This window comes from Carassius gibelio, chromosome A4, assembly GCF_023724105.1.
Source record: "Carassius gibelio isolate Cgi1373 ecotype wild population from Czech Republic chromosome A4, carGib1.2-hapl.c, whole genome shotgun sequence".
NCBI classification, from domain to species: domain Eukaryota; kingdom Metazoa; phylum Chordata; class Actinopteri; order Cypriniformes; family Cyprinidae; genus Carassius; species Carassius gibelio.
Window position 1 is genome coordinate 17,349,758 of NC_068374.1, and position 15,858 is coordinate 17,365,615.

General features: G+C 46.7%; 9 non-coding genes across 9 annotated transcripts; all 9 read right to left on the bottom strand.

The window, feature by feature from the left end:
* Positions 1-328: 328 nt before the first annotated feature.
* On the bottom strand, positions 329-410 carry trnal-aag (transfer RNA leucine (anticodon AAG)). The gene has a single exon. It is a non-coding gene; the product is annotated as a tRNA-Leu (tRNA).
* A 1,327-nt stretch (positions 411-1,737) lies between these two features.
* On the bottom strand, positions 1,738-1,819 carry trnal-aag (transfer RNA leucine (anticodon AAG)). The gene has a single exon. It is a non-coding gene; the product is annotated as a tRNA-Leu (tRNA).
* Positions 1,820-3,146: 1,327 nt separating this feature from the next.
* trnal-aag (transfer RNA leucine (anticodon AAG)) lies at positions 3,147-3,228 on the bottom strand. The gene has a single exon. It is a non-coding gene; the product is annotated as a tRNA-Leu (tRNA).
* Positions 3,229-5,964: 2,736 nt separating this feature from the next.
* On the bottom strand, positions 5,965-6,046 carry trnal-aag (transfer RNA leucine (anticodon AAG)). The gene has a single exon. It is a non-coding gene; the product is annotated as a tRNA-Leu (tRNA).
* A 1,328-nt stretch (positions 6,047-7,374) lies between these two features.
* Positions 7,375-7,456, bottom strand: trnal-aag (transfer RNA leucine (anticodon AAG)). The gene has a single exon. It is a non-coding gene; the product is annotated as a tRNA-Leu (tRNA).
* A 1,327-nt stretch (positions 7,457-8,783) lies between these two features.
* Positions 8,784-8,865, bottom strand: trnal-aag (transfer RNA leucine (anticodon AAG)). Its single transcript has one exon. It is a non-coding gene; the product is annotated as a tRNA-Leu (tRNA).
* Positions 8,866-10,192: 1,327 nt separating this feature from the next.
* Positions 10,193-10,274, bottom strand: trnal-aag (transfer RNA leucine (anticodon AAG)). The gene has a single exon. It is a non-coding gene; the product is annotated as a tRNA-Leu (tRNA).
* A 1,327-nt stretch (positions 10,275-11,601) lies between these two features.
* On the bottom strand, positions 11,602-11,683 carry trnal-aag (transfer RNA leucine (anticodon AAG)). The gene has a single exon. It is a non-coding gene; the product is annotated as a tRNA-Leu (tRNA).
* Positions 11,684-13,010: 1,327 nt separating this feature from the next.
* On the bottom strand, positions 13,011-13,092 carry trnal-aag (transfer RNA leucine (anticodon AAG)). Its single transcript has one exon. It is a non-coding gene; the product is annotated as a tRNA-Leu (tRNA).
* Positions 13,093-15,858: the final 2,766 nt, after the last annotated feature.

The following is a 15,858-nucleotide window of genomic DNA, read 5'->3' on the forward strand; positions in this document are numbered from 1 at the left end:
TACTCAAAAAAGTAAAAAATCCAAACATTTTTTCACCAAAAACTTTCAACGAGTGACATTGGCTGTTACCATCCTTTATGATACTTATTACTTTTCACTATTTCAAATTATATTCAAGTACTTTTTCCTGTTTTGAAGTAACTTCACTATAATTGTAAATTATTGGTGTCCCTACTTCAACTGGGTGCCTCTTTTAGAAAGGAGCAGAGGCTGGGACAGGCCTCCAGCGCTGACTTGGCTAAAAAGCAAGGAAAGCAAAAGCAGCTCAATTCGCATGTTCACACAGCATCACTTTGCAAAGCCACAGCAGTCTTCCAAAAGGCTTTCCTGGCAGCGGTGGGATTCGAACCCACGCCCCCGAAGAGACTGGAGCCTTAATCCAGCGCCTTAGACCGCTCGGCCACGCTACCTTGTTTGCTTCGTTTCACGGGTCACTTCGACCAGTGGAAAGGCCGCCCCGAGCTGACTTTGATGAAAAGCTGCAGTCTAATCCTGTTTGCGTAAAACAAACCTGATCCCTTGCAGGTTAGGGCTTGCGGCTATGTCCCTGTCACAACAAGTCTGAGATAAGTTTGAAAGAACAGATCAGCACAAGATTGACTCAAATCGTCTTCAACGAAACCACAAGAAGTCAGTAAACCACAGAGGAAGTGCAGTGCCCCAGGAGCAGGACTGAGACAGCATGCCTTATCAAACAGGCGATCGGATGTGGGAGAGGATGAGGCTTCTTGTTTGACTCTAATGTTCCTGAAGGGCCTGACTGCTGCCAGGGAAAGTGTGTTCTCTCGCAATATTTTCAGACCATTATCGAGTACAAGCAGGGCCTCCCGGCCTCAATTAAACCACTGATGGCAGCGGTATGATTCCAGCCAACGGCACCATAGAGACTGGAGCCTAAATACAGTACATTAGACCACTTGGCCACGCTACCCTGGTGGGAGTCCCTTTTGTTCGTCTTTGGGCTTTATACCATCCAGAAATAGAAGCGACGGCCTCCACAAACCTTATTCAGTAAACATGTCCAATGCGGCCAAGGAAAGCTCTTTATTCGGCCATGGCAGCAAAAAGTGTCTCCCGAAATGGAGCCCCTGGCAGCGGTGGGATTCAAAACCACGCCCCTAAAGAGACTGGGGAAAAACAGAAAGAACCTCTTGGCCACGCTACCAGATAATGCCTTTTACCCCAGGCACTATTCCACCAACTTTTTCCTTGTCGAGCTTCGCCACAAGATAACGTCTTGAATTTCTCCAAGGTTGAGGCTTCCTTCTTGAAGGGTTATGCAGTACTACCCCTGGAGGACCCCTTCCTGGAGAGTGCATGTCCTTCTCTTATAAAACACACCTGAATGCACTAATGAAGGCCCTTAGGGCTGTTCTGAACATGGCAGATAGCTGAGCATTAGCCGTTATACTCAATAAAGTAAAAAATCCAAACATTTTTTCACCAAAAACTTTCAACGAGTGACATTGGCTGTTACCATCCTTTATGATACTTATTACTTTTCACTATTTCAAATTATATTCAAGTACTTTTTCCTGTTTTGAAGTAACTTCACTATAATTGTAAATTATTGGTGTCCCTACTTCAACTGGGTGCCTCTTTTAGAAAGGAGCAGAGGCTGGGACAGGCCTCCAGCGCTGACTTGGCTAAAAAGCAAGGAAAGCAAAAGCAGCTCAAATTCGGATGTTCACACAGCATCACTTTGCAAAGCCACAGCAGTCTTCCGAAAGGCTTTCCTGGCAGCGGTGGGATTCGAACCCACGCCCCCGAAGAGACTGGAGCCTTAATCCAGCGCCTTAGACCGCTCGGCCACGCTACCTTGTTTGCCTGCGTTTCACGGGTCACTTCGACCAGTGGAAAGGCCGCCCCGAGCTGACTTTGATGAAAAGCTGCAGTCTAATCCTGTTTGCGTAAAACAAACCTGATCCCTTGCAGGTTAGGGCTTGCGGCTATGTCCCTGTCACAACAAGTCTGAGATAAGTTTGAAAGAACAGATCAGCACAAGATTGACTCAAATCGTCTTCAACGAAACCACAAGAAGTCAGTAAACCACAGAGGAAGTGCAGTGCCCCAGGAGCAGGACTGAGACAGCATGCCTTATCAAACAGGCGATCGGATGTGGGAGAGGATGAGGCTTCTTGTTTGACTCTCATGTTCCTGAAGGGCCTGACTGCTGCCAGGGAAAGTGTGTTCTCTCGCAATATTTTCAGACCATTATCGAGTACAAGCAGGGCCTCCCGGCCTCAATTAAACCACTGATGGCAGCGGTATGATTCCAACCAACGGCACCATAGAGACTGGAGCCTAAATACAGTACATTAGACCACTTGGCCACGCTACCCTGGTGGGAGTCCCTTTTGTTCGTCTTTGGGCTTTATACCATCCAGAAATAGAAGCGACGGCCTCCACAAACCTTATTCAGTAAACATGTCCAATGCGGCCAAGGAAAGCTCTTTATTCGGCCATGGCAGCAAAAAGTGTCTCCCGAAATGGAGCCCCTGGCAGCGGTGGGATTCAAAACCACGCCCCTAAAGAGACTGGGGAAAAACAGAAAGAACCTCTTGGCCACGCTACCAGATAATGCCCTTTACCCCAGGCACTATTCCACCAACTTTTTCCTTGTCGAGCTTCGCCACAAGATAACGTCTTGAATTTCTCCAAGGTTGAGGCTTCCTTCTTGAAGGGTTATGCAGTACTACCCCTGGAGGACCCCTTCCTGGAGAGTGCATGTCCTTCTCTTATAAAACACACCTGAATGCACTAATGAAGGCCCTTAGGGCTGTTCTGAACATGGCAGATAGCTGAGCATTAGCCGTTATACTCAATAAAGTAAAAAATCCAAACATTTTTTCACCAAAAACTTTCAACGAGTGACATTGGCTGTTACCATCCTTTATGATACTTATTACTTTTCACTATTTCAAATTATATTCAAGTACTTTTTCCTGTTTTGAAGTAACTTCACTATAATTGTAAATTATTGGTGTCCCTACTTCAACTGGGTGCCTCTTTTAGAAAGGAGCAGAGGCTGGGACAGGCCTCCAGCGCTGACTTGGCTAAAAAGCAAGGAAAGCAAAAGCAGCTCAATTCGGATGTTCACACAGCATCACTTTGCAAAGCCACAGCAGTCTTCCGAAAGGCTTTCCTGGCAGCGGTGGGATTCGAACCCACACCCCCGAAGAGACTGGAGCCTTAATCCAGCGCCTTAGACCGCTCGGCCACGCTACCTTGTTTGCCTGCGTTTCACGGGTCACTTGGACCAGTGGAAAGGCCGCCCCGAGCTGACTTTGATGAAAAGCTGCAGTCTAATCCTGTTTGCGTAAAACAAACCTGATCCCTTGCAGGTTAGGGCTTGCGGCTAGTTCCCTGTCACAACAAGTCTGAGATAAGTTTGAAAGAACAGATCAGCACAAGATTGACTCAAATCGTCTTCAACGAAACCACAAGAAGTCAGTAAACCACAGAGGAAGTGCAGTGCCCCAGGAGCAGGACTGAGACAGCATGCCTTATCAAACAGGCGATCGGATGTGGGAGAGGATGAGGCTTCTTGTTTGACTCTCATGTTCCTGAAGGGCCTGACTGCTGCCAGGGAAAGTGTGTTCTCTCGCAATATTTTCAGACCATTATCGAGTACAAGCAGGGCCTCCCGGCCTCAATTAAACCACTGATGGCAGCGGTATGATTCCAACCAACGGCACCATAGAGACTGGAGCCTAAATACAGTACATTAGACCACTTGGCCACGCTACCCTGGTGGGAGTCCCTTTTGTTCGTCTTTGGGCTTTATACCATCCAGAAATAGAAGCGACGGCCTCCACAAACCTTATTCAGTAAACATGTCCAATGCGGCCAAGGAAAGCTCTTTATTCGGCCATGGCAGCAAAAAGTGTCTCCCGAAATGGAGCCCCTGGCAGCGGTGGGATTCAAAACCACGCCCCTAAAGAGACTGGGAAAAAACAGAAAGAACCTCTTGGCCACGCTACCAGATAATGCCCTTTACCCCAGGCACTATTCCACCAACTTTTTCCTTGTCGAGCTTCGCCACAAGATAACGTCTTGAATTTCTCCAAGGTTGAGGCTTCCTTCTTGAAGGGTTATGCAGTACTACCCCTGGAGGACCCCTTCCTGGAGAGTGCATGTCCTTCTCTTATAAAACACACCTGAATGCACTAATGAAGGCCCTTAGGGCTGTTCTGAACATGGCAGATAGCTGAGCATTAGCCGTTATACTCAATAAAGTAAAAAATCCAAACATTTTTTCACCAAAAACTTTCAACGAGTGACATTGCCTGTTACCATCCTTTATGATACTTATTACTTTTCACTATTTCAAATTATATTCAAGTACTTTTTCCTGTTTTGAAGTAACTTCACTATAATTGTAAATTATTGGTGTCCCTACTTCAACTGGGTGCCTCTTTTAGAAAGGAGCAGAGGCTGGGACAGGCCTCCAGCGCTGACTTGGCTAAAAAGCAAGGAAAGCAAAAGCAGCTCAATTCGGATGTTCACACAGCATCACTTTGCAAAGCCACAGCAGTCTTCCGAAAGGCTTTCCTGCCAGCGGTGGGATTCAAACCCACACCCCCGAAGAGACTGGAGCCTTAATCCAGCGCCTTAGACCGCTCGGCCACGCTACCTTGTTTGCCTGCGTTTCACGGGTCACTTGGACCAGTGGAAAGGCCGCCCCGAGCTGACTTTGATGAAAAGCTGCAGTCTAATCCTGTTTGCGTAAAACAAACCTGATCCCTTGCAGGTTAGGGCTTGCGGCTAGTTCCCTGTCACAACAAGTCTGAGATAAGTTTGAAAGAACAGATCAGCACAAGATTGACTCAAATCGTCTTCAACGAAACCACAAGAAGTCAGTAAACCACAGAGGAAGTGCAGTGCCCCAGGAGCAGGACTGAGACAGCATGCCTTATCAAACAGGCGATCGGATGTGGGAGAGGATGAGGCTTCTTGTTTGACTCTCATGTTCCTGAAGGGCCTGACTGCTGCCAGGGAAAGTGTGTTCTCTCGCAATATTTTCAGACCATTATCGAGTACAAGCAGGGCCTCCCGGCCTCAATTAAACCACTGATGGCAGCGGTATGATTCCAACCAACGGCACCATAGAGACTGGAGCCTAAATACAGTACATTAGACCACTTGGCCACGCTACCCTGGTGGGAGTCCCTTTTGTTCGTCTTTGGGCTTTATACCATCCAGAAATAGAAGCGACGGCCTCCACAAACCTTATTCAGTAAACATGTCCAATGCGGCCAAGGAAAGCTCTTTATTCGGCCATGGCAGCAAAAAGTGTCTCCCGAAATGGAGCCCCTGGCAGCGGTGGGATTCAAAACCACGCCCCTAAAGAGACTGGGGAAAAACAGAAAGAACCTCTTGGCCACGCTACCAGATAATGCCCTTTACCCCAGGCACTATTCCACCAACTTTTTCCTTGTCGAGCTTCGCCACAAGATAACGTCTTGAATTTCTCCAAGGTTGAGGCTTCCTTCTTGAAGGGTTATGCAGTACTACCCCTGGAGGACCCCTTCCTGGAGAGTGCATGTCCTTCTCTTATAAAACACACCTGAATGCACTAATGAAGGCCCTTAGGGCTGTTCTGAAAATGGCAGATAGCTGAGCATTAGCCGTTATACTCAAAAAAGTAAAAAATCTAAACATTTTTTCACCAAAAACTTTCAACGAGTGACATTGGCTGTTACCATCCTTTATGATACTTATTACTTTTCACTATTTCAAATTATATTCAAGTACTTTTTCCTGTTTTGAAGTAACTTCACTATAATTGTAAATTATTGGTGTCCCTACTTCAACTGGGTGCCTCTTTTAGAAAGGAGCAGAGGCTGGGACAGGCCTCCAGCGCTGACTTGGCTAAAAAGCAAGGAAAGCAAAAGCAGCTCAATTCAGATGTTCACACAGCATCACTTTGCAAAGCCACAGCAGTCTTCCAAAAGGCTTTCCTGGCAGCGGTGGGATTCGAACCCACGCCCCCGAAGAGACTGGAGCCTTAATCCAGCGCCTTAGACCGCTCGGCCAAGCTACCTTGTTTGCCTGCGTTTCACGGGTCACTTCGACCAGTGGAAAGGCCGCCCCGAGCTGACTTTGATGAAAAGCTGCAGTCTAATCCTGTTTGCGTAAAACAAACCTGATCCCTTGCAGGTTAGGGCTTGCGGCTATGTCCCTGTCACAACAAGTCTGAGATAAGTTTGAAAGAACAGATCAGCACAAGATTGACTCAAATCGTCTTCAACGAAACCACAAGAAGTCAGTAAACCACAGAGGAAGTGCAGTGCTCCAGGAGCAGGACTGAGACAGCATGCCTTATCAAACAGGCGATCGGATGTGGGAGAGGATGAGGCTTCTTGTTTGACTCTCATGTTCCTGAAGGGCCTGACTGCTGCCAGGGAAAGTGTGTTCTCTCGCAATATTTTCAGACCATTATCGAGTACAAGCAGGGCCTCCCGGCCTCAATTAAACCACTGATGGCAGCGGTATGATTCCAACCAACGGCACCATAGAGACTGGAGCCTAAATACAGTACATTAGACCACTTGGCCACGCTACCCTGGTGGGAGTCCCTTTTGTTCGTCTTTGGGCTTTATACCATCCAGAAATAGAAGCGACGGCCTCCACAAACCTTATTCAGTAAACATGTCCAATGCGGCCAAGGAAAGCTCTTTATTCGGCCATGGCAGCAAAAAGTGTCTCCCGAAATGGAGCCCCTGGCAGCGGTGGGATTCAAAACCACGCCCCTAAAGAGACTGGGGAAAAACAGAAAGAACCTCTTGGCCACGCTACCAGATAATGCCCTTTACCCCAGGCACTATTCCACCAACTTTTTCCTTGTCGAGCTTCGCCACAAGATAACGTCTTGAATTTCTCCAAGGTTGAGGCTTCCTTCTTGAAGGGTTATGCAGTACTACCCCTGGAGGACCCCTTCCTGGAGAGTGCATGTCCTTCTCTTATAAAACACACCTGAATGCACTAATGAAGGCCCTTAGGGCTCTTCTGAATATGGCAGATAGCTGAGCATTAGCCGTTATACTCAATAAAGTAAAAAATCCAAACATTTTTTCACCAAAAACTTTCAACGAGTGACATTGGCTGTTACCATCCTTTATGATACTTATTACTTTTCACTATTTCAAATTATATTCAAGTACTTTTTCCTGTTTTGAAGTAACTTCACTATAATTGTAAATTATTGGTGTCCCTACTTCAACTGGGTGCCTCTTTTAGAAAGGAGCAGAGGCTGGGACAGGCCTCCAGCGCTGACTTGGCTAAAAAGCAAGGAAAGCAAAAGCAGATCAAATTCGGATGTTCACACAGCATCACTTTGCAAAGCCACAGCAGTCTTCCGAAAGGCTTTCCTGGCAGCGGTGGGATTCGAACCCACGCCCCCGAAGAGACTGGAGCCTTAATCCAGCGCCTTAGACCGCTCGGCCACGCTACCTTGTTTGCCTGCGTTTCACGGGTCACTTCGACCAGTGGAAAGGCCGCCCCGAGCTGACTTTGATGAAAAGCTGCAGTCTAATCCTGTTTGCGTAAAACAAACCTGATCCCTTGCAGGTTAGGGCTTGCGGCTATGTCCCTGTCACAACAAGTCTGAGATAAGTTTGAAAGAACAGATCAGCACAAGATTGACTCAAATCGTCTTCAACGAAACCACAAGAAGTCAGTAAACCACAGAGGAAGTGCAGTGCCCCAGGAGCAGGACTGAGACAGCATGCCTTATCAAACAGGCGATCGGATGTGGGAGAGGATGAGGCTTCTTGTTTGACTCTCATGTTCCTGAAGGGCCTGACTGCTGCCAGGGAAAGTGTGTTCTCTCGCAATATTTTCAGACCATTATCGAGTACAAGCAGGGCCTCCCGGCCTCAATTAAACCACTGATTGCAGCGGTATGATTCCAACCAACGGCACCATAGAGACTGGAGCCTAAATACAGTACATTAGACCACTTGGCCACGCTACCCTGGTGGGAGTCCCTTTTGTTCGTCTTTGGGCTTTATACCATCCAGAAATAGAAGCGACGGCCTCCACAAACCTTATTCAGTAAACATGTCCAATGCGGCCAAGGAAAGCTCTTTATTCGGCCATGGCAGCAAAAAGTGTCTCCCGAAATGGAGCCCCTGGCAGCGGTGGGATTCAAAACCACGCCCCTAAAGAGACTGGGGAAAAACAGAAAGAACCTCTTGGCCACGCTAACGGGTAATGCCCTTTACCCCAGGCACTATTCCACCAACTTTTTCCTTGTCGAGCTTCGCCACAAGATAACGTCTTGAATTTCTCCAAGGTTGAGGCTTCCTTCTTGAAGGGTTATGCAGTACTACCCCTGGAGGACCCCTTCCTGGAGAGTGCATGTCCTTCTCTTATAAAACACACCTGAATGCACTAATGAAGGCCCTTAGGGCTGTTCTGAACATGGCAGATAGCTGAGCATTAGCCGTTATACTCAATAAAGTAAAAAATCCAAACATTTTTTCACCAAAAACTTTCAACGAGTGACATTGGCTGTTACCATCCTTTATGATACTTATTACTTTTCACTATTTCAAATTATATTCAAGTACTTTTTCCTGTTTTGAAGTAACTTCACTATAATTGTAAATTATTGGTGTCCCTACTTCAACTGGGTGCCTCTTTTAGAAAGGAGCAGAGGCTGGGACAGGCCTCCAGCGCTGACTTGGCTAAAAAGCAAGGAAAGCAAAAGCAGCTCAATTCGGATGTTCACACAGCATCACTTTGCAAAGCCACAGCAGTCTTCCGAAAGGCTTTCCTGGCAGCGGTGGGATTCGAACCCACACCCCCGAAGAGACTGGAGCCTTAATCCAGCGCCTTAGACCGCTCGGCCACGCTACCTTGTTTGCCTGCGTTTCACGGGTCACTTGGACCAGTGGAAAGGCCGCCCCGAGCTGACTTTGATGAAAAGCTGCAGTCTAATCCTGTTTGCGTAAAACAAACCTGATCCCTTGCAGGTTAGGGCTTGCGGCTAGTTCCCTGTCACAACAAGTCTGAGATAAGTTTGAAAGAACAGATCAGCACAAGATTGACTCAAATCGTCTTCAACGAAACCACAAGAAGTCAGTAAACCACAGAGGAAGTGCAGTGCCCCAGGAGCAGGACTGAGACAGCATGCCTTATCAAACAGGCGATCGGATGTGGGAGAGGATGAGGCTTCTTGTTTGACTCTCATGTTCCTGAAGGGCCTGACTGCTGCCAGGGAAAGTGTGTTCTCTCGCAATATTTTCAGACCATTATCGAGTACAAGCAGGGCCTCCCGGCCTCAATTAAACCACTGATGGCAGCGGTATGATTCCAACCAACGGCACCATAGAGACTGGAGCCTAAATACAGTACATTAGACCACTTGGCCACGCTACCCTGGTGGGAGTCCCTTTTGTTCGTCTTTGGGCTTTATACCATCCAGAAATAGAAGCGACGGCCTCCACAAACCTTATTCAGTAAACATGTCCAATGCGGCCAAGGAAAGCTCTTTATTCGGCCATGGCAGCAAAAAGTGTCTCCCGAAATGGAGCCCCTGGCAGCGGTGGGATTCAAAACCACGCCCCTAAAGAGACTGGGAAAAAACAGAAAGAACCTCTTGGCCACGCTACCAGATAATGCCCTTTACCCCAGGCACTATTCCACCAACTTTTTCCTTGTCGAGCTTCGCCACAAGATAACGTCTTGAATTTCTCCAAGGTTGAGGCTTCCTTCTTGAAGGGTTATGCAGTACTACCCCTGGAGGACCCCTTCCTGGAGAGTGCATGTCCTTCTCTTATAAAACACACCTGAATGCACTAATGAAGGCCCTTAGGGCTGTTCTGAACATGGCAGATAGCTGAGCATTAGCCGTTATACTCAATAAAGTAAAAAATCCAAACATTTTTTCACCAAAAACTTTCAACGAGTGACATTGGCTGTTACCATCCTTTATGATACTTATTACTTTTCACTATTTCAAATTATATTCAAGTACTTTTTCCTGTTTTGAAGTAACTTCACTATAATTGTAAATTATTGGTGTCCCTACTTTAACTGGGTGCCTCTTTTAGAAAGGAGCAGAGGCTGGGACAGGCCTCCAGCGCTGACTTGGCTAAAAAGCAAGGAAAGCAAAAGCAGCTCAATTCGGATGTTCACACAGCATCACTTTGCAAAGCCACAGCAGTCTTCCGAAAGGCTTTCCTGGCAGCGGTGGGATTCGAACCCACACCCCCGAAGAGACTGGAGCCTTAATCCAGCGCCTTAGACCGCTCGGCCACGCTACCTTGTTTGCCTGCGTTTCACGGGTCACTTGGACCAGTGGAAAGGCCGCCCCGAGCTGACTTTGATGAAAAGCTGCAGTCTAATCCTGTTTGCGTAAAACAAACCTGATCCCTTGCAGGTTAGGGCTTGCGGCTAGTTCCCTGTCACAACAAGTCTGAGATAAGTTTGAAAGAACAGATCAGCACAAGATTGACTCAAATCGTCTTCAACGAAACCACAAGAAGTCAGTAAACCACAGAGGAAGTGCAGTGCCCCAGGAGCAGGACTGAGACAGCATGCCTTATCAAACAGGCGATCGGATGTGGGAGAGGATGAGGCTTCTTGTTTGACTCTCATGTTCCTGAAGGGCCTGACTGCTGCCAGGGAAAGTGTGTTCTCTCGCAATATTTTCAGACCATTATCGAGTACAAGCAGGGCCTCCCGGCCTCAATTAAACCACTGATGGCAGCGGTATGATTCCAACCAACGGCACCATAGAGACTGGAGCCTAAATACAGTACATTAGACCACTTGGCCACGCTACCCTGGTGGGAGTCCCTTTTGTTCGTCTTTGGGCTTTATACCATCCAGAAATAGAAGCGACGGCCTCCACAAACCTTATTCAGTAAACATGTCCAATGCGGCCAAGGAAAGCTCTTTATTCGGCCATGGCAGCAAAAAGTGTCTCCCGAAATGGAGCCCCTGGCAGCGGTGGGATTCAAAACCACGCCCCTAAAGAGACTGGGGAAAAACAGAAAGAACCTCTTGGCCACGCTACCAGATAATGCCCTTTACCCCAGGCACTATTCCACCAACTTTTTCCTTGTCGAGCTTCGCCACAAGATAACGTCTTGAATTTCTCCAAGGTTGAGGCTTCCTTCTTGAAGGGTTATGCAGTACTACCCCTGGAGGACCCCTTCCTGGAGAGTGCATGTCCTTCTCTTATAAAACACACCTGAATGCACTAATGAAGGCCCTTAGGGCTGTTCTGAAAATGGCAGATAGCTGAGCATTAGCCGTTATACTCAAAAAAGTAAAAAATCTAAACATTTTTTCACCAAAAACTTTCAACGAGTGACATTGGCTGTTACCATCCTTTATGATACTTATTACTTTTCACTATTTCAAATTATATTCAAGTACTTTTTCCTGTTTTGAAGTAACTTCACTATAATTGTAAATTATTGGTGTCCCTACTTCAACTGGGTGCCTCTTTTAGAAAGGAGCAGAGGCTGGGACAGGCCTCCAGCGCTGACTTGGCTAAAAAGCAAGGAAAGCAAAAGCAGCTCAATTCGGATGTTCACACAGCATCACTTTGCAAAGCCACAGCAGTCTTCCAAAAGGCTTTCCTGGCAGCGGTGGGATTCGAACCCACGCCCCCGAAGAGACTGGAGCCTTAATCCAGCGCCTTAGACCGCTCGGCCAAGCTACCTTGTTTGCCTGCGTTTCACGGGTCACTTCGACCAGTGGAAAGGCCGCCCCGAGCTGACTTTGATGAAAAGCTGCAGTCTAATCCTGTTTGCGTAAAACAAACCTGATCCCTTGCAGGTTAGGGCTTGCGGCTATGTCCCTGTCACAACAAGTCTGAGATAAGTTTGAAAGAACAGATCAGCACAAGATTGACTCAAATCGTCTTCAACGAAACCACAAGAAGTCAGTAAACCACAGAGGAAGTGCAGTGCTCCAGGAGCAGGACTGAGACAGCATGCCTTATCAAACAGGCGATCGGATGTGGGAGAGGATGAGGCTTCTTGTTTGACTCTCATGTTCCTGAAGGGCCTGACTGCTGCCAGGGAAAGTGTGTTCTCTCGCAATATTTTCAGACCATTATCGAGTACAAGCAGGGCCTCCCGGCCTCAATTAAACCACTGATGGCAGCGGTATGATTCCAACCAACGGCACCATAGAGACTGGAGCCTAAATACAGTACATTAGACCACTTGGCCACGCTACCCTGGTGGGAGTCCCTTTTGTTCGTCTTTGGGCTTTATACCATCCAGAAATAGAAGCGACGGCCTCCACAAACCTTATTCAGTAAACATGTCCAATGCGGCCAAGGAAAGCTCTTTATTCGGCCATGGCAGCAAAAAGTGTCTCCCGAAATGGAGCCCCTGGCAGCGGTGGGATTCAAAACCACGCCCCTAAAGAGACTGGGGAAAAACAGAAAGAACCTCTTGGCCACGCTACCAGATAATGCCCTTTACCCCAGGCACTATTCCACCAACTTTTTCCTTGTCGAGCTTCGCCACAAGATAACGTCTTGAATTTCTCCAAGGTTGAGGCTTCCTTCTTGAAGGGTTATGCAGTACTACCCCTGGAGGACCCCTTCCTGGAGAGTGCATGTCCTTCTCTTATAAAACACACCTGAATGCACTAATGAAGGCCCTTAGGACTGTTCTGAAAATGGCAGATAGCTGAGCATTAGCCGTTATACTCAAAAAAGTAAAAAATCCAAACATTTTTTCACCAAAATCTTTCAACGAGTGACATTGGCTGTTACCATCCTTTATGATACTTATTACTTTTCACTATTTCAAATTATATTCAAGTACTTTTTCCTGTTTTGAAGTAACTTCACTATAATTGTAAATTATTGGTGTCCCTACTTCAACTGGGTGCCTCTTTTAGAAAGGAGCAGAGGCTGGGACAGGCCTCCAGCGCTGACTTGGCTAAAAAGCAAGGAAAGCAAAAGCAGCTCAATTCGGATGTTCACACAGCATCACTTTGCAAAGCCACAGCAGTCTTCCAAAAGGCTTTCCTGGCAGCGGTGGGATTCAAACCCACGCCCCCGAAGAGACTGGAGCCTTAATCCAGCGCCTTAGACCGCTCGGCCACGCTACCTTGTTTGCCTGAGTTTCACGGGTCACTTCGACCAGTGGAAAGGCCGCCCCGAGCTGACTTTGATGAAAAGCTGCAGTCTAATCCTGTTTGCGTAAAACAAACCTGATACCTTGCAGGTAGGGCTTGCGGCCATGTCCCTGTCACAACAAGTCTGAGATAAGTTTGAAGGAACAGATCAGCACAGGATTGACTCACATCGTCTTCAACAAAACCACAAGAAGTCAGTAAACCACAGAGGAAGTTCCCCAGGAGCTGGACTGAGACAGCATGCCTTATCAAACAGGCGATCGGATGTGGGAGAGGATGACGCTCCTTGTTTGGCTCTGATGTTCCTGAAGGGCCTGACTGCTGCCAGGGAAGGTGTGTTCTCTTGCAATATTTTCAGACCATTATCGAGTACAAGGAGGGCTTCCCGGCCTCAATTAAAACCACTGATGGCAGCGGTATGATTCCAACCAACGCCACCATAGAGACTGGAGCCTAAATACAGTACATTAGACCACTTGACCACACTACCCTAGTGGGAGTCCCTTTCCATTCGTCTTTGGGCTTTATATCAATCAATCAATCACCTTTATTTATATAGTGCTTTAAACAAAATACATTGCGTCAAAGCACTGAACAACATTCATTTGGAAAACAGTGTCTCAATAATGCAAAATGATAGTTAAAGGCAGTTCATCATTGAATTCAGTTATGTCATCTCTGTTCAGTTTAATTAGTGTCTGTGCATTTATTTGCAATCAAGTCAATGATATCGCTGTAGATGAAGTGTCCCCAACTAAGCAAGCCAGAGGCGACAGCGGCAAGGAACCGAAACTCCATTGGTGACAGAATGGAGAAAAAAAAATTGGGAGAAACCAGGCTCAGTTGGGGGGCCAGTTCTCCTCTGACCAGACGAAACCATTAGTTCAATTCCAGGCTGCAGCAAAATCAGATTGTGCAGAAGAATCATCTGTTTCCTGTGGTCTTGTCCTGGTGCTCCTCTGAGACAAGGTCTTTACAGGGGATCTGTATCTGGGGCTCTAGTTGTCCTGGCCTCCGCTGTCTTTCAGGGCAGTAGAGGTCCTTTCTAGGTGCTGATCCACCATCTGGTCTGGATACGTACTGGATCCGGGTGACTGCAGTGACCCTCTGATCTGGATACAGACTGGATCTTGTGGCCACGGTAACCTTGGAACAAGAGAGAAACAGACAAAAATATTCTTCTAATGATGTAGAAAGTACGGTGTTATGTGAAGTGTTTCCGGTTCCGGTTTACCTAATTAATACAGCCTAAAAATCCTTTAACGGATTTGGATATTAAAAGCATATTAGTATGTTATGTGTATGCCAGGTTAAAGAGATGCCTCACACGAGGCAGTGTGGAACTTTTTTTTGATAGCTGAGAGTGCTTAGACCAGAGGTATCAAACTAAATTCCTTTACGGCCATAGCCCTTTAGAGTTTTGTTCAAACCCTGCTCAAACACACAAGGCATGTAGTTTTTAAATGAGCTTGAAGGGCGTGATTAGTTGGATCAGGTGTGTTTAATTAGGTTTGAATCTAAACTCTGCAGGTCTCCGTCCTTCCAGGGACTGAGTTTGACACCGGTGGCTTAGAGAGAAAGAGTAAGGTTCTCTGCCCCCTTCCGTGTGGGTTTCCCTGTGTTTCATGGGGGCAAAAGTCCACAGCTTCTCTTCAGGGCAGGTGAAATGACGTTTTGTGGAAAACTGTGAGGTTCCAGGTAAATTCCCTAAATCTCATCCAGCAACATTGCGTGCAGGCCCGTGCCATCCTTTGATATACTATGACGTCGATGTTCCGCGTTCATGCTGGGCTAATTCTGCATGATGGCAGGAATAGCATCCCTCTCATATTCATTGTAACACGTAGCCGCGTCCTCCTGAGGTTTTGTTAAGTTTCAAAGGCCATATTGCTGCACTGGCCCGGTCCTGCAGATTTGCCTTATACAATGTTTGGAAGATTAAACCCTTCCGATCAGAGCAGGCCACACAACTCCTTGTCCAAGCTTTTTTTTTCTCCAGACTGGACTACTGTTATGCTCCCTTGGCGGGTCTTCCGGCACGTACTATCAAGCCTCTATATACCTCAGCAATATACCTAAAGTCGCAGGTTCAGAAATATGCTTGCATTCTGCAAGAGAACGACGCCTCGTGGTGCCATCCCAAAGAGGCACAAAATCTCTCTCAAGGACCTTTTTTTTGGACCGTTCCCAGGTGGTGGATCGGCTTGCCTATCTCAGGTGTCAATCAAGTTGCCGAACCGTGCCGGAGGTGTATGAAAGAATGACATCATCCTCAGGGGGCATGTCAGAAGTAAAAAAGGTTCATTACTTAAGTTCGTGATCTATGACATGGGTCGTTGTCGCGTAGTTCGACATAAAATGTGGTACGAGATTTATCAAAGGGTGAGTGTTTGTTACCTTTGCATGATTGAGAAATTAAAATAAAAAATAATCATCATTGAACATTATTAGTATCTTTGTTTAATGTATTTGCATAAGAGAACAACACATCAGGCTTCAGAACAAACATTTACCTGGTCCCATTCATTTGAACGATGCAATGTGATGGTTGTGTTATGTTATGGCTTACAACAGTGTAAACCAGAGTGTGTCATAATTGTTTATAGAGATTTATGTAATTTTGCAGGTATTTTGAGAAATGTTCCTCTCTTGTATCTTTCTCCTCTAAACAGAGATACCAGTTGTAACATTATATATAAGATAAATGTGACTTGTGTCCTAAAAACGAAGGAATGAATG